The sequence below is a fragment of the Thamnophis sirtalis genome, unplaced genomic scaffold (assembly GCF_051295495.1).
Source record: "Thamnophis sirtalis isolate CommonGarterSnake01/CBP01778 unplaced genomic scaffold, rThaSir2_p1.2 scaffold_2, whole genome shotgun sequence".
In the NCBI taxonomy this organism is placed as follows: domain Eukaryota; kingdom Metazoa; phylum Chordata; class Lepidosauria; order Squamata; family Natricidae; genus Thamnophis; species Thamnophis sirtalis.
In genome coordinates, this window is record NW_028261382.1 from 169,354,907 (window position 1) to 169,382,317 (window position 27,411).

At 38.8% G+C, this 27,411-nt stretch overlaps 1 protein-coding gene across 4 annotated transcripts in view; it reads right to left on the reverse strand.

Annotated features, from left to right (window-relative positions):
- Positions 1-27,411, reverse strand: part of ATXN1 (ataxin 1) — a 214,203-nt gene that overhangs the window by 165,953 nt on the left and 20,839 nt on the right. For all 4 annotated transcript variants that reach the window (XM_087707423.1, XM_087707427.1, XM_087707426.1 and 1 more), the window contains exon 3: positions 17,685-17,762. The gene's annotated coding sequence lies outside the window, so the exon portion shown is untranslated. The remainder of the gene's footprint in view (positions 1-17,684; positions 17,763-27,411) is intronic.

A 27,411-nucleotide genomic window follows, 5' to 3' on the forward strand; every position in this document is an offset into this window, starting at 1 on the left:
AGAGAGAGAGAGAGAGAGAGAAATACAGTAGAGAGAAGGAAATTGCTGAAAACCTTAAGACTTTGTTTCTGCTGGCACAGCACTTGATCAATGTAATTCTCATCAGTTAAAGAGCTTTCCAAAAAGAAAAAAAAAAGTTTTTGCACTCTGCAAACCTCCGAAAAATGGCCCGTTTTTTGATAAAATGGGCCCTTTTTTTTAAAACAAAAGACATGAATAGACTTGGGGGGGGCTTGCTCCTTGGGGTGTGAGGGGCCAAAAATGAGCAAAACCTGGCCCATTTTTCACGAAAACGGGCCTGTTTTTTGTCAAAAAAATTCCATGCATAGCCTTATGGAGGATTATAGAATGCTGCTGGGGGCTGGGGGGGCAAAAATGCCCCATTTTTTACTCATTTCTGTCCTCCCCAGCCCCCAGCAGCTCTCTGAAAGTCTTCATAAGGGTATGCACGGCCATTTTCGTGAAGGGGGCAGGGCTTCAGGAGGCAAAAAATGTTGTATTCGATGTATACGACGCTCCCAGATTTTCAACCTCTTTTTTTTTTAGGAAAAAAAAGGTCTGTCTTAATACTCTGAAAAATACGGTATTTAATTTTATTCATTCAACTTGCACAGCTACCCATCTCAACCAGTGACTCTGGACAGTGAACAATCATAAAAAGAATTAAAACACAATGTAAAAAGAGCTGTGGTGGCGCAGTGGTTAGAATGCAGTAGTGCAGGCTAATTCTGCTGACTGCCCACAGCCAGCAGTTCGGCTGTTCGATCCTCACCGACTTAAGGTTGACCCCACCTTCCATCTTTCTGAGGTCAATTCACAGTGCACAGATTAATTCACAGAATTAATGCGCAGAAGCAAAAAACGAAATGGTGGCGCCTATGGCGCCACCTGGAAAACTGGTTCGGGGGCATGGCAGGCCTGGGTCGCTGCCGGTTCCAGCAACCCAGGCCGCCAAACCACTTTAACCGGTTTGGCTAAACAGGTCCGAACCAATAGGAACCCACCACTGATCTCTACATAGATTTTTCAGAAGGTGAAAAGTAAAAATTTAAACAAAAATTCATTGCTATCTTGAGATAATGAAAGTTTTTTTTTTTTTAAAGACTTATACCAAAGCAAATACATCTAGATTTGCATTCTCTGTATAAGAACCAACTTGTTTGGGGCAAATAATTTGTTTTATCTAACCATTTGCCTTATCCATAGACAGGACACCTCAGCAGGCCTCGGCGTTAATCTGCACTCTATCAAGCACTGACTTGATCTTAAAAGAACATAAAAGAGTTCATTTACACAGATGAGATCAAGTTACAACTGCTTCAGTTTGCACACAGAGAGGATGATGGTTTACTTTTAAATTGCCTTCTTTTGGAATTTCATCATACCAAAAACAATCACTGCTCACAGTCATTCTCTTCCATTAATCACATAAGCATAATAAACATTATTGGACGTGTTCTCCTTACACAGCGGCCCTTCCTTCCAATCCTTTTGCCAGCGACTTCTAGGAACCAAAGCTATGCCTCACTTTCCCATTTTTGAATAAAAATACTGCCTTAGAGATGGTAAAAGAACTAAACTCAGAAAAATGAGACGGATGTTGCTCCCTTCTAATATAGCTTGCGCTCAGATATTTCTCTCACAATAAATAGTTTTTATGTGTTCCTCCTGTTAATACTGTTTCTTGAATACTGCTTAGATAACAGTTGCCATTTTATAAAGGAAATGGCATTGCTTTGTGAAAAATGTCCTGCAAAGACCCAGGTTTTGATTGTATTATTTGTTTTGTCAATCTGTTTTACTTACTAGTATCAATAGTACAAGCAGATATAATTTGAGGCATGATTGCATCATCCTCCATTCTCAGTAATACTTTCGAGGGTGTGCCGTAATTAAGTTATAGAAAATGAAATGTTCAAGGAACATGCAACGCAAGTGCTATCTTTCTAAGAGCAAAGGACCATAGATACTGCCTGTGGTCATTCATGCCAAAGGTTCATTTGATTCTGGCAGTCTAATAGCATCCAACTACATATGCATAAAATGCTTAGCAGCAAAAGCAAAACACATATTAATAATTAATATATAATTAATATAATGCATGAAGCCTATAATATATCACTATTTTTACACAACTTATAATAGGTACAATTCCAACTAAACTGAATTTTGAGAGATAAATCGGTTGATTTACTGTTTTTTGTACCAGTGCTTCTTACTATAGATTGTGATAATCTTAGTATCTTCTTAGTACAATTGTGATAATGAAAAGCAATCATGCTTTTTAAAATAAATTGCTAAACCAGAACCATTGAAGTAGAGGTTTTTTTTTAAGATAACTCCTCTGATGGCCTGATATTCCAGAAGGAAAATAAATTTGTAATGCTACAGATAGCCCTCAACTTATGATCACAATTGAGCTCAAAATTTCCATTGTTAAGCAAGATAGTGAGTTTTGACCTATTTTACGACCTTTTTTCCCTACCTTCGCTAAGTGACGTTGTCAAGTTAGCAACATGGTAGTTAAGTGAATCTGGCTTCCCCGTTGACTTTGCTTGTCAGAAATCCGCAAAAAGTGATCACATGACCCCAGGACATGGCAACCATCATAATATAGGCCAGTTGCCAAGTGTCAAAATTCTGATCACATGACCATGGGAATACTGCAATGGTGATAAATGTGAAAGACGGTCATAAATCCCTTTTTCAGTGCCATTGTAAATTCAAATGGTCATTAAACAAATAGTTCTAAGCCGAGGACTACCTGTACATATGGATATATCAAAATTAAGCACCAAAGATTAGGAGATATATAGAATAAAATAAGAATATGTTTGGCCTGGCAGCAGGTTCTCTCTGATCATTTTCCAGACCACCCGCATTTCAAAGTTCCCTCCTCCCATTCTTGCCAGCCATACAAGTAGGGATAATAACAACAGATTTTGGGACTGTTCCTTTACTATGTTTTCACATTAAAAGGGTGAGAAATAAACGTTATCATTTCCGTATTTATTCAAATGATTTATATACCACTACAATTGTCTTTGGGCAACTTATAATTAGTAGATTGCTGTCGTTGTTTAAAAGGTCATGAAACTTTTCACAAGAATTTGTTAAATTATATTTCACACATAAAATGGCTTTCAAAGTCTCAACACTTAATTGTGATTTTTCTGATGTCCACACTTTATTTACCGTAGAAAAAACACGTTCAGTCGCAGCATTAGTTCCTGGTAAGGACAGCGCATAACCGTATATTCCCTTCCTGTTCTTCCGCTGTTCCCTAGCTTGTCGTGCATTCTTTCCAAAAATCGGGACTTTTTTAAAACACTGCGGGACGCGGGACAAATTGTTAAAAATCGGGACTGTCCCGCCAAAAGTGGGATGTCTGGTCACCTTGCCACAAGAGGACTCAGAATTGTCTAACATAACCTGTAGCATTTAACGCCCTCACAATGACTTTCATGACAAAAATACCTTCCAACCATATAAACTATATTGACAGGCAACAGTCAGCATTTTTCCCCTAAAGGATTTACATATCTAAAACAATTCAGAGAATTGGATTCTCTTTTGAACTACATACTTTTTATCTCCACAAAGCTTGAAGTTGCTAATTATTGTAATATATGTCTATATTTCTCATTGACTGATACTGTACATTCATTACTTCCAATTATGCTTCCCCATTCAGCCAACTTTGCTCCGATTTTTGTCACTTGAAGAGAAAGACTCCAATAGATCACAACAAACCTCATGTTTCTTACTTGTCGCTGTTTGTCTTTCTACAACAGCCTTCTACCAGCTTTCGGGCTATTTTTGATCATCTCTATTTACCAAACAGAGCGAAACGAAGGGAAGGAGCAAAAACAGGTACACTGCTCGTCCACCGCTATGTAAGGAGAGTGGAGGAAATGTTCATTAGAAGATTACCAAAGACCCCAAAACTCATTTCCCCAATTTCCATATACATAGTCAAAATTTCATTTTCTGCAGGATTTTTTTTTTACCCTGAGTCTTCTTGAAAACAAGAGATGCACACAGACACTTGTATATGCCAATAAATACTTTGAAGCTATAAACTATTAAAATATAACATCTAAGATTTAAGTTAGCACAATTTGGCGTACACAAATGCAGGTTTAATGCAGGTGTACTATCAGCCTCTAATGTGGCTGATAGTGGGAATGTTCTGAAGTCACATTCTTTTTGTAATGGTCTTTTGTAGCAACTAATCCAGACAACTTCTATTCTTTAACTGTATGGCATTGCCTTTTTTCCATGGTTTTTCATCAACACTGCCCAAATAAACTTCCCTTTCAGAAAACTTTAATGGGAGTTTTAAGGTGTGCCTTATTTTTCTTTGTCCTTGTTTATAGATTAGATTGGCAGGTATGCTCAGGAAAGAAACTCGGAGCTTAATATAAGCAAAAAAGCAATACATTTGTTCTATCAGACAACTGGCAATAAAGCTGAGAAAATATGCTTCCTTACATATGTTTTTGTTTGTTAAAAGGTATGACAAGGGCATGCATAAAAAGCTAAACTTCACAGCCACCAAAAACAAAGGGATATGCCTATGAATTGAAATTAACTAAATAGTATCTAAACATTATCTTTTAAGAAAGAAGTGCCTTTTCAAGAACATTAAAATAGGAAGACACTAACATTTATTTAACAAGTAGATATTTCTCATAGCCACTTCCTTTCCCTTTAGTTATGATTAGACGTGTACTTCACGTTTTCTTAGTATTAAGAAATGTATATTTTACTCAAAAAGCAATTGTACAATATGACTGTTGCCTTATGTAGATTCTACCACTGCCAGAATTTTTCATCAACAATGACATCCATGTTGAACTCCAACAATATATTCTACATAGAGTAGCTTTTAAAGATACTTCAAAAATTTCAAGTGGTATAGAACATAATCATTTGACTACATTACACTATTTGTACTGCAGTTCCAAAGCTACTATATTTCCAAAGTCTCTCTAAAGCAATGATTTTAACCTTAAGAAAAACCTGAACACATTGGTAATTACCACATCTTTTATTATAGCTAATATATATTGTTGCATTACATGTTATCAGTTTACAGGGGGGACGGGGACAGACTCCCTGAAAGAATGACCTGAAAAGTATTTATGACAGACAGATATTTTAGACTTTCATATTCTTCAACTTTCTAGTATTAGATCAGGACACTCAGTGACCCAGATATATTAAAAAAAATAAACATCCCAAAAGTCATAATCTGAATGTGATGAACACCTTAGTATCACGTACATCAAGAATCATCAGAGGTCATCCACAGTTTTCAAAATAGAGTTTTGGTTCTGGAAACTGAAAACTAGCATTGTAACTCTGGAGATCTTTTGGACAGTGTAACAACATTATTCTCACTGCCTACCAAGTGTCTGCTCAGCCTACTCACAGTTCTCAGACATACGCTTTGCATTTCTTTGTGTCTCTAAGTTCACTTGCGCACTGAAATTGAATCTTAGCAGGACAAGAGTTGCAAACAATTATTACAATTGACAATGGCCCCTATTCAGGTTCCGGGCAAGTGACATTCCCCGTGAAGAAGCAGACCGAAGATGTGTAGATTCTCTTCCATCTGGTTCACCGACAAAAGGGCGCCCGACAAAAGGGCGCCCGATGAAACTGCGAGTTCTAAACCGCGAGTTCTAAACCGCGAGTTCTAAACCGCGCCGACGAATGAGCGCTGAAGCGCGCCGACAACAGCGCACCGACAGAAGGGCACTCTAAACCTAACCCTAACCCTAAACCTGACCCTAACCCTTACCTTAAATCGTGCTTCTGTCGGCGCGCTGTTGTCGGCGCGCTGTTGTCGGTGCGTTGATGATGTCGCGGTTTTCACACCGTGGTTTTGTCAGCGCACTTTTGTCGTGCGCGCATTTGTCGGGTCACGCTTCCATCTTGATGGAGACTATGGTCAGAAGACTCTTACCCAATTTCAACCGGCATACTAGTTGCAGATACAAGGCACCGATAAAATTCAACCGCAGGTAAACTCAAGGTTGAATTATGGCAACAGACTCTAACTGGAAATCCAAACTGGTGGGTGAAATTATTTCAGCGGTGCTGTACATATACTATAGGTATTCTACTAGATGCAAATATAAGCCTATACGACTCAAAGCCTTGGCTTTGATTTATAAAGCTCTATGAGTAGCCTTTGACTTTCAACCATTCATTTAATGACCGTTCAAAATTATAATGGAACTGAAAAAAGTTACTTACAGCCAACAACACTGCAGCATCAGCACAGTCACATGGTCAGAATTCAGGTGTTTGGCAAACAGCACATATTTACAAAGGTTGTAGCATCCCAGGGTCACGTGATCATCACTTGTGCTTCCCAGCAAGCTTCCAACAAGCGAAGTCTTTATTGAAAGATACTTTCATGTACCCTAAATTACATATCATACTGATATTTATATAAATGGTTTGCATGGATATTGTAAAATAGAAGCCAGTTAACGTTCCACAAAGAGTACTGTTTGGCATAGTACTCCACAAAGTTTCAGTATCCTTGGACTTGTGTATTTATGTATTCCCCGGATAGCATTAAGGCATCTAAAAGGGGCACTGATAGATATTATCAATGTCCATTCGTCCAACAAATAGTACTGCACATGGTTATGACTCTTAGGGTACTAGCTGACTTCAAGAGGACAGGCAATTCAAAATCCCAGGTGATGACAAAACAATGGTGGCATGTCATAACAAATAAAATCATATAAATCTTGGCATTTCCTAGATTGGCCCTGGAACTGGGACTAGGCTACATCTCTCTTTCTTTCTTTCTTTCTTTCTTTCTTTCTTTCTTTCTTTCTTTCTTTCTTTCTTCTTCCTTTCTTTTTCTTTCTTCCTTCCTTTCTTTTTCTTTCTTCCTTCCTTCCTTCCTTTCTTTTTCTCTATCTATCTATCTATCTATCTATCTATCTATCTATCTATCTATCTATCCAATTTGAATAAATGACCATGCCTATTTGAACAAGTGATTCTAGGAGGGGAACAATAGCAAAATATAAACAATTACAACAACAAATACAAAAATTAAAAATACACAACAGCCAAGGATCAACAACTGCTAACACAGCTGGGCAATAGGTCCCTTCACACTCTCGGGACCACAGACATGGGCACAGAGCCAAGTCCTTAAGGCCTAACAAAAAGTCAATCAGGTTATGTAGAGTGGTCATTCATTGTTCCATAAAGCGGTCACTACAGCAGAAAAGGCACATCTTCTGGGCTCCACCAATTAGTATGCCTTCAGCACCAGCACCAGAGAATGCCCAGAACATGTTAGATGGGTTGAAACAACTGGGGAGAAATAGGCCCTCAAGTAACCCAGTCCTGAGCCAAGGAGAGCTTTAAAGGTGACAACAAGAAGCTTGAATTGCACCCAGAAGCACACTGGCAACCGATGTAACTCAAGCAGTAGTATTACATATGCCAAGTAACTGGCATCTTTTAGTACCCATGCTGCTATATTCTGCACCATTGAACCTTTTAAGTGCTCTTAAGGGGAGTAAAATGTAGAACACATTGTAAGAGTCCAGAAAGGAGGTCATGAATGCATAAGTTCCGAGCAGGACACTCAAGCTGCGAAAGACATCCTAGATGCACAGTTAAAGTAAATAGGCATATTTGAGCTGTGGTACAGTGGTGGCACAGTTGTTTGAATAGAATAGAATAGAATAGAATAGAATAGAATAGAATAGAATAGAATAGAATAGAATAGAATAGAATAGAATAGAGTTCTTTATTGACCGAGTATGATTGGACACACGAATTTGCCTTTGGTGCATAACCTCTCAGTATACGTAAAATAAAAGATGCATTTTTCTATTTCTATTTCTATTCTATTCAGTTGTTCGAATGTAGTACTGCAGGCTAATTCTGCTGACTGCCAACTATCAGCAATTCAGCAGTTCACTTATCACCAGCTCAAGATTGACTCAGGTTCCCATTCTTTCCGAGTAAAATGAGGACCCAGATTATTGGGGGCAATATGCTGACTCTGTAAACTGCTTAGAGAGGGCTGTAAGGTACTGTAAAGAGGTATGTAAGTAGGAATATTGATATACAGGAATATTGGGATATAGAACTGATATAGAAAGTTGCTGGAGGCAGATTTTCAGAGTTCTAATAGTGATTTTGATGTTAAAAGGTTAAGATCTTTTGGATGCCCAATTACTAACGTTGACATGCAGGAAAATAATATTTGAAACTGTAAAGACAGAATTACAGCGGAACATGAAACATACAAAGCATTAAAACAGGAAAACTTAACACAGTGAAAGATGAAATGACCACAGACAGACATCTTAAGCATTGGTGACTTTGAGACGGACTGAGATTGGACATTTTCAATCAGAAGATCGCACTGTTTCTTAGTCACTTCATGAAAAAGAAGAAACTCTCTTGCTTTTACAGTTATGAAAGATAGATAGCAAGGACCATATGTGGCTATGATGCAATCAACGATTAGTAATATCACTTAGACTTCATGAATATTCCTTTGATATGACAATCATTCATGTTTAGGCTCCAACCACCAATGAGGTTGATGAGTTTTATGATCAAGTTTAAACTGAAAATAACAAAACACGGAAGCAAGATGTACCGCTTATGATTGGAGACTAAAATGGTAAAAATGGAAACATGAAAGAGGTAAATGTCGTTGGATTATATGGCTTAGAGGTCAAAATGAAGCAGGAGACTATTTACAATTCCTAACATTCCAATGTTTTCTTCATCCGTCTTCAAATAAACAATGTTTCTATACTTGGATATCATTGGATCAGTGGTGGGTTTCAAAAATTGTTGGAACCTACTCTGTGGGTGTGGCTTCCTTTGTGGGAGTGGCTTGCCACCCATGTGACCAGATGGGAGTGGCTTGTCGCCCATGTGACCGGATATGAAATTATGAATTAGTACTTAGGTCGGTCCAAGTAGCTATTCAGAAACTCTGGCATTGAAGCATGCAAGTCTTAAAGCTATCAAGTTACAAGATCCTTGCCAGTGGTGGGTTTCAAAAAATTTTGGAACCTCTTCTGTAGGTGTGGCCTGCTTTCCGGGTCCACTGGTGGAACCTCTTCTAACCGGTTCGGTATATTTGACGAACCGGTTCTACCGAATAAGTGCGAACTGGTAGGAACCCACCTCTGCATTGGATAGAGTATATAGAATCAATAGCAATAGCAATAGCAGTTAGACTTATATACCGCTTCATAGGGCTTTCAGCCCTCTCTAAGCGGTTTACAGAGTCAGCATATTGTCCCCACAGTCTGGGTCCTCAATTCACCCACCTCGGAAGGATGGAAGGCTGAGTCAACCTTGAGCCAGTGAGATTTGAACCGCTGAACTGCAGATAACAGTCAGCTGAAGTGGCCTGCAGTACTGCACCCTAACCACTGCGCCACCGGCTCAAACCAGTTTCAATAACTTACAACAAAACCACTGAATGATGGAATTAATGTAAAGAAGTCATTAAAGATGAATGTGAAAAAAGACGCCCCACATTGAAGAAATTGAACCAAACGAGATGTCAAAACAAAGCATGGAAACTGTCAAGAAGAGAAGCCAAAGATTCAAGAAAAATAAAAATCTCAAAAACGATCTGAACAAAAAGTTTCATAGAGCCCTTGGAAGAGACGAGAAGCAGTATTATAACAAGATGGAAACTGGCATAGAAAAATAAGCAAAGTCTTTTAAAAGATCTTTGATCCCAATCTCAAACTGGTTTACTAAAAGACACTAATGAACAAATGGTAATCGATTCAAAAGGGATCACACAAAGATGGAGGAAATAATGTATTCTGAAATGTCATACAGCAGAGACGTCAAATCCAAGATCCTTTTGAAGATTATCCCTACTTACAAAACCCTGTAGTACTACCGTGTTTCCCCGAAAATAAGACAGGGTCTTATTTTCTTTTGCCCCCACGAAATATGGCCTTGGGCTTATTATAGTATTGGATGGTATTGGATCTGGGTACTTGAGAGACCGCCTGCTGCCAATTACCTCCCACAGACCCATTAGATCTCACAGGGTTGGCCTCCTCCGGGTGCCATCTACCAGCCAATGCCACCTGGCTATTACCCGGGGGAGGGCCTTCTCTGTGGCAGCTCCGGCCCTCTGGAATGAACTCCCCGCAGGGATTCAGACCCTCACCTCTCTCCAGGCCTTCCAAAAAGCCATCAAAATCTGGCTTTGCCGGCAGGCCTGGGGGTGATGAGTTCCCTCCCCTCTCGACATGTATGGCTGTGTGACTGTTGTCTACTTTTATTATTTGTATTTTGTCTTTTATGTTCCCCTTTTTTCCCCCCCTTGAATTGTTCGCCGCCCTGAGTCCTCCCGGAGAAGGGCGGCATACAAATAATACAATACAATACAATATAGGAGAGGGCTTGTTATTTTCTGGGGCAGGTGAGAAACGAGGCGTGCTTTTTACCTTTCCAGCTCCATCGCGTTCCTCCCCATTGTGTTCAGGCAAACCGCTGGTAAAAAAAAAAAAACCCTTCTCGCAAGTTCAATCAAACTTCTTGAAGTTGCGAGAAGAGATTTTTTTTTTACCAGGGGCGAGGAACGCGACAGAGCTGGAAAGGTAAGAGGCGCGCCTCGCAGCCCAACCCCCCCCCTCACGCCAATGGTAAAGGCAGCCTGCCTGGTTTTCTTCCACGCCGTCCCTTTAGCGAGGGGTGGCAGGTGAGGGGGGAATCGAGGCGCGCCTCTTACCTTTACAGGTCCGTTGTGTTCCTCAGCTTTTTGCCCACTCGCAAGTTTAACTCGCGATGATTTTTTAAAAGGGGCTTCAATGGACAAAAGGGTGAGGAATGCAGCAGAGCTGTCAGTCTCTGGTAGCGCTAGAACGCACGTCTCGCTTCTCCCACCCCCACCTGCCACCCCTCGCTAAAAGGATGGCGGGGAAGGGAACCAGGCAGTCTGCTTTTACCATTGGGATGAAGTGGGCGGTATTGGGCAGCGAGGCGCACCTCTTACCTTTCTAGGTCCATTGCATTCCTCTCCCTTTCGCCCATTGAATCCGCTTGTAAGAAAAACCTCGCGAGTTGAACTCATGAAGCTTTTTTTTTACAAGGGGATTCAATGGGCGAAAGGGCAAAAAATGCAATGGACCTGGAAAGGTAAGAGGTGCACCTCGCTTCTCCCCCCCACCTGCCACCCCTCGCTAAAGGGATGGTGGGGAAGGGAACCAGGCAGGCTGCCTTTACCATTGGGGTGGGCTGTGGTTTTTTGCACGAGAAGAAACAAGCGGGAGGGGGTGATCCCATTGCTGTCCGGCTGCGGTTTTTGTGGCGGGTTCTTTTTGGGCGGGAGGGAAGGGCGGGGGGGGGTGGAAGCACTTTGCTTCGCCTGCCGCTGTTTTTGCGGCAAGCCCTCTTTTTGCCCCACAAGCTGTACCGGTAGGTGGTACAGTGGTACTGGCGGGGACCGGTTGCGCATGCGCTTAAATAGTTGAGGTGGGCTTATTTTGGGGGGAGGGTTTATTATGGCGCATGCCCTGAAAAGCCCGGCTGGGCTTATTAGCAGGGCATGTCTTATTTTCGGGAAAACACGGTAGAAGAAGATGGCAACTTCATAGTAGAGCAGTGTTTCTCAACCTTGGCAACTTGAAGATGTCTGGACTTCAACTCCCAGAATTCCCCAGCCAGCATTCGCTGGCTGGGGAATTCTGGGAGTTGAAGTCCAGACATCTTCAAGTTGCCAAGGTTGAGAAACATTGGAGTAGAGTATCCAAGTATAGAACAAAGGAAGATTAATTCAGGGATTGTGGAAACAGCATTTTTTTCCTTCCATTTCAATTCTCTAACCTACAAAATACTCTTTAATTTGCCCGGGCAGATTTTATTTTCCAGTCATCAGATACTCAGACATCAAAATACAACTTTAGCATAGTTTCATTCTGTCTAGCACTTTATTTCCGAAACTGTCATATGACTGAGTGAGAAATTGCCAACCAGCATTATTCTACTCAATTAATCCAATATGCAAAAGAAGAATAAAAGAATATGCTAATGTCTAAATTCATATATAATACTAAACTATTTTTAGTTCATAGTGTCTTGAACAAATCAGAGTCTATCTTGGAGAAGAACAAAGAAATTATATTCTTATTGCAGTGAATTACTGAACGTCTTGTAACCGTGAAGAACTTATTTATGGATCTGTGGGTCTGCTTTCTATTTATTGTGAGATGCAATTTATAGTTGTGAATTTTTTACAATATTTTGTGCATGAAGGATGGTTGACTGGGGACTCCTGCTTTTATTTCTTTTTATGAGGAGATTGTTATTTGATTGACTTCCTTTTTCGGATGGTTTGTTTTGTCAGTATGCTCTTTTTAGCATTTCTAGTTTTTCCCATAAACATCAGTGTTTCACATCAAAAATCTTCTAGTTCAGCATTCTGTTGCCACATTGCCAACCAAGTGGTTACTGAAAGCCACATAGAGCACAGGAACATAACACCCTTTCCTGCTCATGCTTCCCAGAAACTAGTTTCAGAAATATAGTTGCCTTAGAAATAGAAATACATAGCCAATATCATTACTGATCACTGTAGTGTAAGTACTCTTATCGGCATTGAATTGTGTAATCTACATTTTATGCCATTCAAAGTGAAAATTAATGCTACATCCTATGGTAGCACATTCCATAATATTCTGGGAAATTGTGCTTCAATGACATTGGCATTTTTCCTATTGTGGGAAGTTATCATCCAACCCTCTCCCAGAAAAATGAAATATCCTAGGAAATATTGAAAAGGCAGAAAATTTCTCCGGTTATGAAAAGAAAGAAACATGTTTTAAAAGACAGAATAGTTGCCTGTAGCTTCCTGCCCATCCCCACTGTTAATGGGCCATTAAGAAGGCCAAGCTAGTTCCTTTTACATAATAAAGACTTCTCGGGACCAAGAAATTCCAGTTAGCCTATGCTTAAGATCAGAAATGATTTAAATTGTTTAAAGTTAGTTCAGCAAGAAGAAGCTAAGCTCAATGCAGAATGTCATTAATTTCTTTATTTCTTTATTTTTCCAATAGATTTTAGACTGTGTTTGTTAAAAATCCATACCGTGTACGGGTTCTGGGGGGTAGGGGGGGTGGAGGGAGGGGGGGTAGGGGGGGTGGAGGGAGGGAGGGGCACACACAGACACACAAAAATGTACTTTGATGTTTTAATGATTGATGAATGATGAAATATTTGTGTTTTAAAAGAAATAAAACCTTTGTATTCAAAAAAAGACTTCTCCTCTGCAGCCCCAGGGGGGATGGGAGTAAAGGCATGATAATATTGGCCCTTTACTCAACTGGCCACATGGCATCTGAGAACTCAACTAAACCTGGATTGAAAAGACAGAATAGTTGCCTGTAGCTTCCTACACATCCCCACTGTTAATGGGCCATTAAGAAGGCCAAGCTAGTCCCTTTACATAATAAAGACTTCACCAGCAGCTACAGGAAAGCATGATAATATTGGCCCTTTACTCAACTGGCCACATGGCATCTGAGAACTCATCCATACCTGGATTGAAAAGACAGTCTAGAGAGTAGCCCCTGCATGGCCTCATGGGACTCTGACAACCAATCAGAATACATTTCTTACACAGGAACAGGAAACAGAGAGGTGGGACTAAACAGGTTATAAAAAGCCTAGCAAGCCCCTCCCTCAGCCCTTCTCTTCTTCTCCACCAACATTGAAGCATGTGATCCACCTTTTCTGTTCAGGGCTCAAGCCATGTGGCCCTGTCCAACAATAAACCATCTTTCCAAGCAGCCTCCATGTCTCCAGTGTCTTTTTCCCCACTTGGAGCCGAACCCAGAAGGACATTTCTTTCAACACTATGAAGTAAATGTAAATATCTGGCATGGCACAGGAATTCAGACTACAGTACTCAGTCTTGCAATCAGGAAGAAACTGGCTACGGAAAGAAGACTGCTGGCATGAAGAGATGGCAAGCAAACAGAAAAAAGCTGGCAAACATAGTTTACCTTGAGCACTGTTTTATTTTAAAGCTTCTGCTCCAGTCTCCTCCTGCACGGGCAAGTTGGGACATAATACCAAACCAATAACATGCAGGGATTCAAAAGTCAGACATGAGAAACCACCTTTAAAGCAATAAACCAGCATCAAAACCGTATCTTTAAATATAATTTTTTGAACGAATATAAACCACATGCTATGATTTTTTTTTTTAATGGCTCAAATGTTAAAAAAAATAGCAGACAGCAGATTACAAAACTGATTCTATCTGCTACTACTTCGAAGTGTTTGATGTAAAGGAAAGTGTGATATTGTTCTGCATTGAATTACATGGTGCATCATCTACAAAAATTACTCAGCTTTCTATTCTATTCATGAACACTTGACAGAAGCCAAGAGGACTTGAGTTTGTAAGCATACATGGAAAGAAAATAAACTGTATTATTAGCTTAGGTTCATTAAGTTTACTAATAGGTTCTCTCCCATAGAAATTCAAAAGATTATGATTAAACTACTGTGGGAAGTTATCATCCAGCCCTCTCCCAGAAAAATGAAATATCCTAGGAAATATTGAAAAGGCAGAATACTTCTCTGGATGTGAAAAGAAAGAAACATGTTTTAAAAGACAGAATAGTTGCCTGTAGCTTCCTACCCATCCCCACTGTTAATGGGCCATTAAGAAGGCCAAGCTAGTCCCTTTACATAATAAAGACTTCACCAGCAGCTACAGGAAAGCATGATAATATTGGCCCTTTACTCAACTGGCCACATGGCATCTGAGAACTCATCCATACCTGGATTCAAAACACAGCCTAGAGAGTAGCCCTTGCATGGCCCCATGGGAGTCTGACAACCAATCAGAATACATTTCTTACACAGGAACAGGAAACAGAGAGGTGGGACTGAACAGGTTATAAAAAGCCTAGCAAGCCCCTCCCTCAGCCCTTCTCTTCTTCTCCACCAACATTGAAGCATGTGATCACCTTTTCTGTTCAGGGCTCAAGCCATGTGGTCCTGTCCAACAATAAACCATCTTTCCAAGCAGCCTCCATGTCTCCAGTGTCTTCTTCCCCACTTGGAGCCGAACCCAGAAGGGCATTTCTTTCAACACTACTACATAACATGCCACCAGATATGCCAGGAAAGACAGCATTTCCAAGGAAAACCAAATTGTTAGTCTGTGATACTAATGTATTGCCAATGTCTCCTAACAGTTTGCCATATGATCAATAGCTGCCATTTGTTATATTATTCAGAAATTATAGTTTCTTCCATTTTTCCCCATTCCTTTCTAAAAACCCAATGAATGACATGCATTTTACTTGAATCAAAGCAAATTATAAACTTTTATCAACATTTTATGTAACAATAGATAGGATTAGTTTAAACGTTTTGTCAAACAGACATAAAAGTATTTTTAAAAGTTCGTTTTCAACATAATATTCTATAATATTTAATTTAAAAATGCAAAATCATTGGTGGTTTATAGAAGACTTGTGACTCTGCTAGTAAAAAAAAAGAAGCAGGTTGAACTTGACTTGTACGTTCGGTAATGTTCAAAAGGTCTAAGGTCGACAATCATGCCTGAAGCAAATTCTTTAAACATTTTCTGACCCACCTCTGAGTTGTTTGCAATCCCCTGCAAGGTCATATCCACAGCTATCCCTCAGTCCATTTGTAACTTTCCAAAAGTTCTAACCACCCTTTTGCTGCTTATTCCAAAAGGAAAAAAAGAATCAAGTCCTTAAACTTGTATTTAAAGCTTCTTTTGCTAAGGATTGAAAGAAACTCACCCACAGTGCTATAAAACTTGTCAATCCAAAGGTTCATAGAAACTGAAAAATCAGTTAAGAAGCAATTTTCGAAAATGTTAGAAAAGGAATTATGCAAACCCAAGGGTCCTCTTGAAGGTGTTGACCATGATTGGAGCAAAAGATGGCTATTCCCTTGTTCTCCCAGAGCTCTAAACCTACTGGAAGCTGCTGTCTTACGTGACCTGACAAGTGCGCGCTACTCAAATGCACGCCGACAAAACCGTGGAGACAAAACCGTGACGTCAAAAGTGCGATTAGGGTTAGGGTTAGGGTGGATGAGTTATAAGGTTCTTTTCCCGTCCCAGTATGTTGTTTGTTGATGGCGCACGATTTTGACGTCGCGGTTTTGTCGCCACGGTTTTGTCAGCGCGCATTTGACTAGTGCACATTTGTCGGTGAACCGCTGTCTTATATTCCCTTTTTGGGGACCTACTATATGGAGCACAGGAGGGCAATCCTACGCACTATCCTTGTTAAGCCAGTTTTTCATTCCACCATAGTCCTTAGTTTGCCATTTCTTACCAAGAAATCTGATTGCTCAACAACTCAAACTTCTCAAATACCAACTGTAGAAAATGGCATGCAGCTTTCAATTGTTGTGAAGATTTTCTCTTTGAAATGCTGTGCACAATGAATTAGAGCAGGCCATTGAGGGCTCTGAACCATTCTTTTAATGTCCTAGAGAAGAAGGATCCAAACTCCTCGAAGTAACAGCACTGCAAATATGCAAGTGTAGAAAACAAATGCCATTCTTTGAACCACCATTGCCACAGAACAGGATCTAACTTGTTTGCTGAATTCACATGTTTATACTAGCACTCAAGAGTTATCACCTATCTGCTTCAGTGCAACTAGGTTTCTGATAAACAAAGCAGCCAAACAACCCTTATCAAGAGAATGAGAGCAGTCAGAAGTGACCACATCAATCACCAGAGTTTCCTCCACAACAGCAGAATAAATGGGCACGAGCAGGCCAGCTACCACAAACTCATTATTTTTACTGATTTCTTATCTCTAAATATCAGCAAATGACAGGGGTGCAAATACAATTTTACACTTTTAAGAACCCTTCGTAACCTTGGAATGGGCCATTCTGAATGCAGTAGGGAAGTGGATTGACCTCACAATAAGTCATTTTGAGTTCTACTTGCAAAAAACCCACAATCTCCTTATTTTCTTTTAACACTTTCAGAACTCTCCTAGAAAATGTTAAATATGGGGTCTAGTTTGGTCCATGACATACTGGGATTGCAGTGTGGTGAATTAACGTATTTATGATTTTTGAGCTCTCAGCAATATGCCTTACCTTACCTCTCATAATGAGCTGCGGTGGCGCAGTGGTTAGGGTGCAGTACTGCAGGCTACTTCTGCTGATCACCGGCTGCCAGCAGTTCGGCGGTTCAAATCTCACCAGGCTCAAAGTTGGCTCAGTCTTCCATCCTTCCAAGGTGGGTAAAATGAGGACCCGGATTGTTGGGGGAAATATGTTGACTCTGTAAACCGCTTAGAAGGGGCTGGAAAAGCACTGTGAAGCGGTATATATGTCTAAGTGCTAGTGCTATTGCTATAAACCCTCATGAGAAAATAAAACCTGCTTGTTTCCGGATAGCACTCTACTTACTTATAAAGATGAACCACGGAGAAGTATTCATATTATCTTTAGGAGGTGCAGTTTTTCTCCTTTCAGAGTATATTGTAACTCATTTCAGAGTTACAATGCAGGATTTTAAACCACTTTCTTTTTTTGACATTTATTTGGGAATTATAACTAATATTAGTAAATCTATTAATGAAACATTTAAGCAGAACATTCAAACAGAACATTTTACTTACTGAATATAAGGATGTCCTATTTTCCTTTAATATAAAGTCTTCTCAGGCCTCAAATATCCACTTTTGTGCTACAGTTTTCTGTCAACAAAAAAAGACATTTATCATCTTCATGAAATTCAAGAATATATAATTATAAAAGGCATACGTAAGAGAGAGAAAGAGTGCATATATACACACACACACAGTTGAACTATTCAGTTTCAAAAATAATCAGGAAGTGGTCAATCATTTACAGTATTTGATTTGGAACTGTCTTAAAATTTTTTAACTAATTTACAATTTTGACTGATATTTTTTGTTGGGAAGTTACATACATACTATTAATTCAATTCTTATTACAGGTAGTCTTTGACATACAACAGTTCATGAAGTGACTGTTTAAAGTTGCAAAGGCACTGAAAAATGTGACTTATGACCGTTTTTCAAAGTTACAACCTTTGCCTCATCCCCATGATCATGTGATCAAAATTCAGAGGCTTGGCAACTGATTCACATTCATGACTGTTGCTGTGTCCCAAGGTCATGTGATCACCGTTTGCAACCCTTTGACAAGCAAAGTCAATGGGGAAGCCAGATTCACTTAACAACCATGTTCCTAATTTATCAACTGCAGTGATTCACTTAACGACTGTGGCAAGAAAAGTCGTAAAATGGGGCAAACCTCCTTTAACAAATGTCTCAATTCACAACAGAAATTTTGGACTCAATTTGGGTCATACGTAAAGGACTACTAGTATGAATAAAGATATATATACTCAAACCTGTTGGCAGCCAGAAATGAAAAGCAGGCTGTAATTTCCAGGAGCAGTAATGTCATTACAAGGATCTTTCATATTTCCTTTTTTAACTGTTCCCTCCTCCAGACTATAATCTCATTCTATATATAATCTCATTGATAATACATTAGATGCAGCAAAATTCCCTAGTAAGTATAAAAATAACTTTAAAAACCCTCATTTTTTTCTTAGAATTTTGATTTGGCCGTATAGTTTTATATATGTTTTTAAACTCTAAATAATATATTCTGGTCCAAATAACATAAATTAATATGATCAGCACATATTTTAAGAACTTCTAAATATCTTGTAATGTGTTACAAAAGAACTGCTTTATAACTGTTTTCATGCACTATCTGACAATAAGGCTGTGTATTATTGTCTTGAAAATAATCAACCTGCTACATATTCGTTTTACTTGAAAACAAAAATGCAACATTATAAATGATAGTTTAAGATGGGGGGGGGGAAATTCCCTGCAACTGAAAGCAGCATTTTATTTTTTTAAACTTACAAACAACAGGTAGGAATGAGAATTAAATCTTATAGAATGTAATAATTTAAGTTTTTAGCAATTTGTAGATCATAGACTGAAAAATTTGACCAATGCATTAAAAACGAACAGAGAGGATGTCAGTATTTTATTTTAGAAAGCAAAATCTTGTCTACCTAATTTGAAAACTGTCTTGTAAGTGCTATCTTTATATAAAATGAATCCGGAATCCATAATATAATTGGGTTTCACGTTTCAAAATGATGTTGGCATCCAGCCATAAAGCAAAGTTGTCTTTTTTAAAATAGGCTATGGATTAAGGAGGACTCCTACAACCACAGAAGTCATAACACAGCAAACTGTGATCTGATCCTATCTTGGAACAATCATAGTCAACTTCCTATAAAAGCATGCAAAGATTCAATTCTGATACGAACTTCCTTAAAATCATTTAACTGTTAGCACTTTGTTCCACCTCAATATTTTCAAACTGTCCTTTTATTTCCTTTCTTATTTAAAAAAAATAAAATACAAGTTTTTATGTAATCTGAACAGAAATGTACGTGCACTGAAAATTTCAGTTGAAAGACTGGTTTTAAGTAGTGGAAGGTATTAAAGCCGTACAATTTGTTCAAAAATGGTGCTTTGTAATATATGGTAGTGCACGAATACCTCTTTTTAAAACAGCCACATCAGCCTCACAACGCTGATCCAAAAGCTGTTGCCAGGAGTCTCTGCAATTTGGGTGTATGCATGACTCAAATGCTAGGCGCAGCTTCTGAAGCAGCTATGAGAGTCTGTAAAAAAAAATATATGCCTGCTCTAATGGTTTCTCCAAAAAGAGAGCGAAAGAGAGCACTCTTGCACATTCTTAAGTATGTATTTTCAAGACTTGTATCATTTTAGATGGTAACAATAATTAGCACCAATACTACTATGCTTCAGTTGCAAAATATCTTACCACACACTATAAATTCAATGTCCTGTTTTCAAAATAATCAGCTAGGTTATAATAGCAGGAACACCAATTTCTGTGCAGAAATTTCTAAGATACTTCTCTGTCATTTTACTAAGAATACATATTGAAAGAGAAGAACAGAATTCACGCACATGCTACAATTTATTTTTATTTCATGCTTTCAAATTTAATGTTATTATTCACAGAGGAAAAAGCACAATGTTTCATAGCCCCAGAAAATGTTTTCTGCACTCAAGCTATCTCACCCCCCCCCACCACTGTACTCCCACAGTAGTTTCAGTATTACTTCAGTTCCGTTAAGATTCATACACAACTCAGCTAATATCTGACCACTCTTTGGCTTTGCATTCATTTGACCTCAATATACGTTGTTTGCTCAGAAAAATGACACTGTTTTGCAATGAATGAGAATACAACACGTTATATTTATAAAATAACCCTATTGTCAAACAGAAAACCACTAAGCTGTAAGTTCTATTTAGCCTAAGATATATCCACCCTAAGGGTTACACAATAATTTGTCTGAAAAATTTCAGGATGATATTAAAATTCTTTTTCCATGGACAAAATCAGAACCAATTATTGAAAAGATTTTCATTTTGGCCTTCCGCCAGCCCCCAGAAGAAATCCGCAGGCTTCCACAGGGCTGGGAAGGCAAAAATGCCCCTGTTTTTGTAAAAAAAAAACAGGCAAAAACAGGGCGTTTTTCCATAAATGGAGGTGTGTTTGCCTTCCCCAGCCCTGCTGAAGCCTGCAGAGTGCTCCTAGGTGCCAGGGAGGACAAAAACTGTTTTTTTTTTTCTTACTTACCGCTTCGAAATCTTGGTGCGTCTTATAGTTCAAAAAATACGGTATTTGGTTTAGGGGGGGAAATAAAAATATGGAAAGATGAAATCCTTCTATATTACAACCTTAAATGAAAGTTTTAAAAACAAGCAAATCCTCCTGTACTACTAGATTTGCTAGGGACTGAATGGGGAAATTGTACATATGGTCACACATGCGAAAACATGGGAAAGATCTACAGCAAATTGATTAACTTTAAAATACTACAGGTAAGCATTAATGCTAAAGTTTGTGAATGATATAAATGTATACATTCCACTGCCAAATTAAATTCCAGCTGAAGTTATAATCCAAAAACTAAATATTTTGATTATTGCATGTTTCAGCGCCAGCATAATAATCTCTATCAGTTATTTCAAACTGGTAGATAAATTTTTGCCCTCGGGATGTTTTGCTCAGAACTCCCATAATCCTTGCCACTGGCAATGTTGCATAGGATTTAGGAAAACTGAAATTAAAAACATCTGGAAGGCATAGGTTTGCTTATTCAGAATCAAAGACAGAAAACTTTTTCTGGAGCCAAATTTTATATGTAAAAGCTAACATCTGTCACTAGGCCCATTCAGTTTCTTTCTTAATCTGAACATTTTGCACATCACTGTTTTTTCTCTTTTGTGAATGCAATGGCTTAAAAAATCCACCATCGTAGAGAGATAATTTAGGAATTACAAATTTAAAGGATTCTTTGTTACAGTAGAATACACTACCAGTAATACAAACACGTTCTAAGAAACAGAAATGTTGCCTACAGGTAGTCCTCGAACTTACAACTGTTAGTGACCATTCTAAGTCACAATGGCATTGAAAAAGGTGACTTAAGAAAGTTTACACTTACTACCGTTGTAGCATCAGCATGATCACATGATCAAAATTCAAACACTTGGCAACTGACTCATATTTAGGAGAGTTGCACTGTCCAGGTTCATGTGATCACCTTTGGTGACCTTTTGACAAGCAAAGCCAATAGGGAAGCCAGATTCACTTAACAACAGTTACTGACTTAAAAACTGCAGTGTTTCATTTAACAACTGTGGCAAAGAAGGTGGTAAAGTGGGGCAAAATCCACTTAATAACTGTTTCAGCAACAGAAAATTTGGGTTCAGTTATAGTCATAAATTGAGGACCACCTATATTTTGAGGGAAGTAGCATACACTTGGAAACTCATACTACAGGGTTCGTAACTTTATCAGTTTTCAAATATGATCTGTTTCATTATTTATCTTAAAACTGAATGCCTAGATCTATTCAAGGATTTTTTTTTCTTTTTGCGTTCTCTAAAAAGGCGAAATGACTGTAGCATCAGAGTATTTGTTGTCATCTTAGAACACATGACATGTTTTGAAGGGTCTAGAACAATTCAGCAAGGCCAACTCAGCGTGGCTAACTTGCCATGGCCCAGAGGTGGGTTCCTACCAGTTCGCACCTATTCAGTAGAACCGGTTCGTCAAATCTACCGAACCGGTTAGAAGAGGTTCCACCAGTGGACCCGGAAAGCAGGCCACAACTACAGAAGAGGTTCCAAAAAATTTTGAAACCCACCACTGGTCCTTGGATATGATTATTCTACACTATCATGCTCATATTTATAAAACTCAGTGCCTCTGTGAAAGGTAAGGATGACTGCTGCGTTTGTGGTGCAATCAGAACATTGCGTGTGTTGAAGTTGTTTTAACGCAAACCAAAGATGCCTTTTAAAAAACAAGTTTACATCATATTCTTATGCAGGCCAGTGCTGTGTGTGAGGTAATTTAAGGTGGTTCTGACAAGTGTTGTCGGCATCTTCATATCTGGTCACATGGGCGGCAAGCCATTCCCATCCGGTCACATGGGTGGCAAGCCACTCCCACAAAGGAGGCCACATCCACAGAGTAGGTTCGAACAATTTATGAAACCCACCATTGCCATGGCCCCATTTGCCATGGTCAATTCACTGTGGGACAACTTGCTGCAGGACAAGAGTTACACTACTATCAAACAAACAATGGAATAGAATCATTGAAGAAAGGATGCCAAAGGAGGGACAAAATAAAATGTGAATGAAAAAAAATATTAAAATATATTTTTTAAATTACTTTAAATACTTAAGTTGTGTTGTTGAATTGTCCCACAGCGAGTTGGCCACGGAAAAATGTCCCGCTGCAAGTTAGCCATAGTACGTTGTCTGCAGCAAGTTGGCCACAGCAAATTGGTCACATCAACTTGTCCCATTCTGTGTTTTGCAATGACAACTTTTTGAACCATTATGGAAATATTTTTTTGGCCTGGCAGTTAGTGTCCCATAACCACGTTAGAAAAAGGCATCTTCCCACCCACTCCCAAACTCTCAGTTTCTAGAATACAGTACAAATTTTGTAATTAGGCTAATTAAATAAATCCATTTTGATATTCAATTAAATCAGACACCAAAGGAATGTAATTTTGCCCAATTATATACAACGTATGACTTTCAAAATCCACAGGAACCAAACACATTATCTGAGATGATTCTTCTGGAACCAAAGTTAATTACACCATAGATGAAAGGCAAACCATCAAAGGTTTTTCCAAAGATAAGGTTACAAGCCAATAGAGGCGTAACTTGAAACCTCACTGGCTATACCTTCTGCCAATCACTCCAGTAAATGATGCTTATGAAAAGCTGCCACTTCCTGCTACACCTACTTGGAAGGTTTTTGTCCTCCTTTCCCATCATGGTAAAGGTTATGGATTCCCCTGTCCAGTCATGTTCAACTCTAGGGGTTGTCCGAAGTTGCTTCCAGTCTCATGTGGCTGGCATGACTATATGCCAAGGTACACAGAACACTGTTACTTACTACTGAAGAGGTACCTATTTATCTACTCACATTTGCATGCTTTTGAACTGCTAGGTAGGCAAGAGTTGGAACAAGAATGGGAGCTCATCCCATCACACATTGCTTGGGTCTCGAACTGTCAACCTTCCAGTCAAGAAGCCCAATGTTTTAACCACCAGGCTACCCCCCCCACTCCCATCATGCAAGATAAGCACAAAAAAGTGGAACAAGCCCATTTTTATTCCTAACATAGGCCATAATGCAGTAGCAGATCACCTCCAACAAACTGCTATAACATCTCTCTTAAAAGGAAAAAATTATGATTCTGGACAACGAATTAAGTTCGAAGTTAATGTTACTGAATATTTATGGTCTTCAAGACCACTCCATAATAAAAGTATCGAAAATGTTTACTGAAGTAATCATCTTGGGGTGTTGCAGCAAAGAAATGTGTGAACCTTTACCAATTTTACTATCATATAAGCTTTCATGGACCGTATTTACCTAATCCAAAATAAATATACCACAAAATTATATACAGGATTTTTTTAAAAAATATGTCTAAGATAAATTGCATAATAAGCAATTCTTACATGAAGAAAAATGTATTGTTATAAATAATGATAGTCTTCCTTTAGGAATATCAGTATATCAGATTATGCTATCTGGAAAAAAAAACAGCAAAGGCTCAAAAGTGAAAGATATACTGTTGTAGGCCAAGCCTATCTTCTTCTCTTTTATCTGAAAATGTATCTGATGAAAAAGTACATTCCATTTACTAGGATATATTAGTTCAACCTCAATCCATCTTCACAGTCCATTCATTTCATTTCGGGTCTTCAATGTGGACTACTGAAATCCATTCAGCAAGTTTAATTTAATAAATACAAATATTAAGAGTTCTACCATTTACCTTCGTTATTTCTTCCTTTTATCATAGGTATCCTTCCAAATAATGAAAAGTTAGTTATAGTTAGTTATAGTTTTATTGATTTGTATGCCGCCCACTCCCGAAGGACTCCGGGTGGCTTACAATAAAACAAGGGAGGGGGAATAATACACAAACAACATTAAAATATACAACAGTCACAATCTCCTGGGGGCTGGATATTTCGAGAGCCCCCCAGCCTGCTGGAGCAGCCAGGACTTAACAGCTTTGCGGAAGGCCGGGAGGGTAGTAAGGGTCCGGATCTCCACGGGGAGATTGTTCCAGAGGGCTGGCGCTGCAACAGAGAAGGTTGTTCCTCCAACATTATATTAGAAATAAATAAATAAAAACTCTGAACAAATGAATAAAATGATATGGGTTAAGTATATTTAACCTAACAAAACAATTTATACCTGCCCTTTCTCTATTTAGATCCTTAATTCTCAGCTATTCTTTGAAATATACTTTATATACTAGGGTTATAAAAAATCCTGCACAATAATGGAAATGTTTTCTGATGATTATAAAGTTTGCTCCAACTTTGAAACTGTTTTCCTGCCACACAGGAACTTATGTCATATAACAGATTAGACCTGTAGTCTCCTTTCCTGGATTCCTATTGATTGACAGAAGGGAACTTTGTGATTCACTGAACAAATATATTTTTTAAATATTATGTTTATGCTTCATAATAAAAAGTATTTGTCAGTAAAGGTAGTCTTCAACTTATGACCATAATTGAGCTCGGCGTTATAGTTGTTAATGTGTGCTTGTTGTTAAGCAAGTAATATGGACCACGGACCAATTTTACAAACTTTTTTTTGTAGCAGTTAAGTCATTAAGCAAATCCATTTTTTTTTTGCCAGACATAAACATCACTTTCTGGCCAACTTTTTTTTCATAAATTTTGGTTGCAAATGTGGGCCAGGTGCCAAGCACCCAAAATGCAATCATGTGATCCCCCCAGGGGGGCTTTCAAAACTTCAAATCCCTCCCCTCAAGAGGTTCAATGTAACTTCAACCAGTCACTAAACAACCAGTCACTGTGTGTGCATATGCCTTCAAATCAGTTTTGACTTCTGGCAACTGCCTGATTAATCCTGTCAATTTTCTTGGCAAGTTTTTTTTTTCCCCTGTAGTGGTTTACCATTGCCTACTTTCTAGGACTGAGAAAAAGTGACTGGCCCAAGGCCCGCCCCACTGGCTTCATGCCTAATGCAGAATTAAAAATGAATTTTACAGAAACATGATCTATTCCATGTTAAGAGCCGAAAACAAAATACAGCTGCATTTTTTTCATATAATGTAGCCTATGGCACATTTAGCAATTCTCGAGAGCAAAGTGACATTCTGAACTGATTAAATGGCATACTTTACTGCTTGACTATAAGTACTTGTAGTTCCAAACTAGTTTGCTTAAAATTTATAAAATTAACTTTATGTAGAAGGCTATTTTATAGTATATTTCCATCACATTTTCTTGGGTTTTTCACCAGTTGCAAAAATTATATCGTTAAGTAGGACTGAACGTTAAGAGTAACCAATTTGATTAGATATAGCACAAAATAAAATGTGTGACAAGCAACATTTATTTGAAATTACCTTCCTTTTCAAAATATATACAGGTATTCCTCGAGTTATAAATGTAATGGAGCTTGCCCATTACAGTCATACGTTTTTACAGTCATTAAGTGATGCACTCACGTGATTGCCTCACATAACCAGTATTTCCCCCCACCCCCCAGGTATTATTGCTAAGGACAGGTCATTAAATAGAGTGAATGATTTTCCTTGCATCTTCTCGGAAGTAATTGATACTACAGAAATAAATGAAATAAGTTTATATTGACCAACTATTATCAAATGAAGAATGCAATTGAATTGTAAAGATTCTTTTTCCATTAATTCACATCCATGTTTTAATTGTGTATATTTATTTTTGTAAACTACCATTAGAATATATTTTTTTAGAAAACACATATACTTTGTATTTACATAGCTCTTATATGTCTATCCCTACCATAATGATTATTTTCTATTCATCTGAAGGACAAACACAACAGTTTTCAGACTTACTTGGAACAACCTACTTAAGTTAAAGCTCAAAACTCTTTTTCCTGAACCACACTGCCTGAAAGTTTAAATTCAAAATAACTCTTTATTGTCATTATAAACCTAACAAGTTACTTGATTAAACCACAGTGCAGAGGTTGTGCTTGTTGAAACTCCTGAAGTGGTAGCTTAATGGTTGGTCCAGAGGTAAACATTGTAGACTTGGTTTGACAAGTTATCTACACTTCTACCAGATTTCAGATTTTGATTAAACTGAAAACTAAAGCATCTTTCATAGAGATTACTCCACATATTCAATTTTACATGGGGCGGCCCCTGAAGAGTGTCCGAAGACTACAGCTGCTCCAAAATGCAACCGCGCGAGCGATAATGGGTGTACCTAGATACACCCATGTTACACCTATCCTCCGCGAGCTGCACTGGCTCCCCATTGGTCTCCGGACTCGCTTCAAGGTGCTAGTCGTTACCCTTAAAGCCCTACATGGTATTGGACTGGCTACCTGAGAGACCGCCTCCTGCCATTCACCTCCCAACGACCAATAAGATCACACAGGTTGGGCCTCCTCCGGGTGCCGTCGACCAGACAATGTCGACTGGCGGCTCCCCAAGGGAGGGCCTTCTCTGTAGCTGCACCGGCCTTGTGAAACGAGCTACCTGCAGAGATCCGGACCCTCACCACTCTCCCGGCCTTTCGTAAAGCGACCAAAACCTGGCTGTTCCGGCAGGCCTGGGGCTGTTGATTAATTTCCAGCCCCACTTGATGGAATGGATGTTGTATTGATTTTAATATTGTATTTTAAAATATTTTAAATGCTTTTACTTTGTTGTGAGCTGCCCAG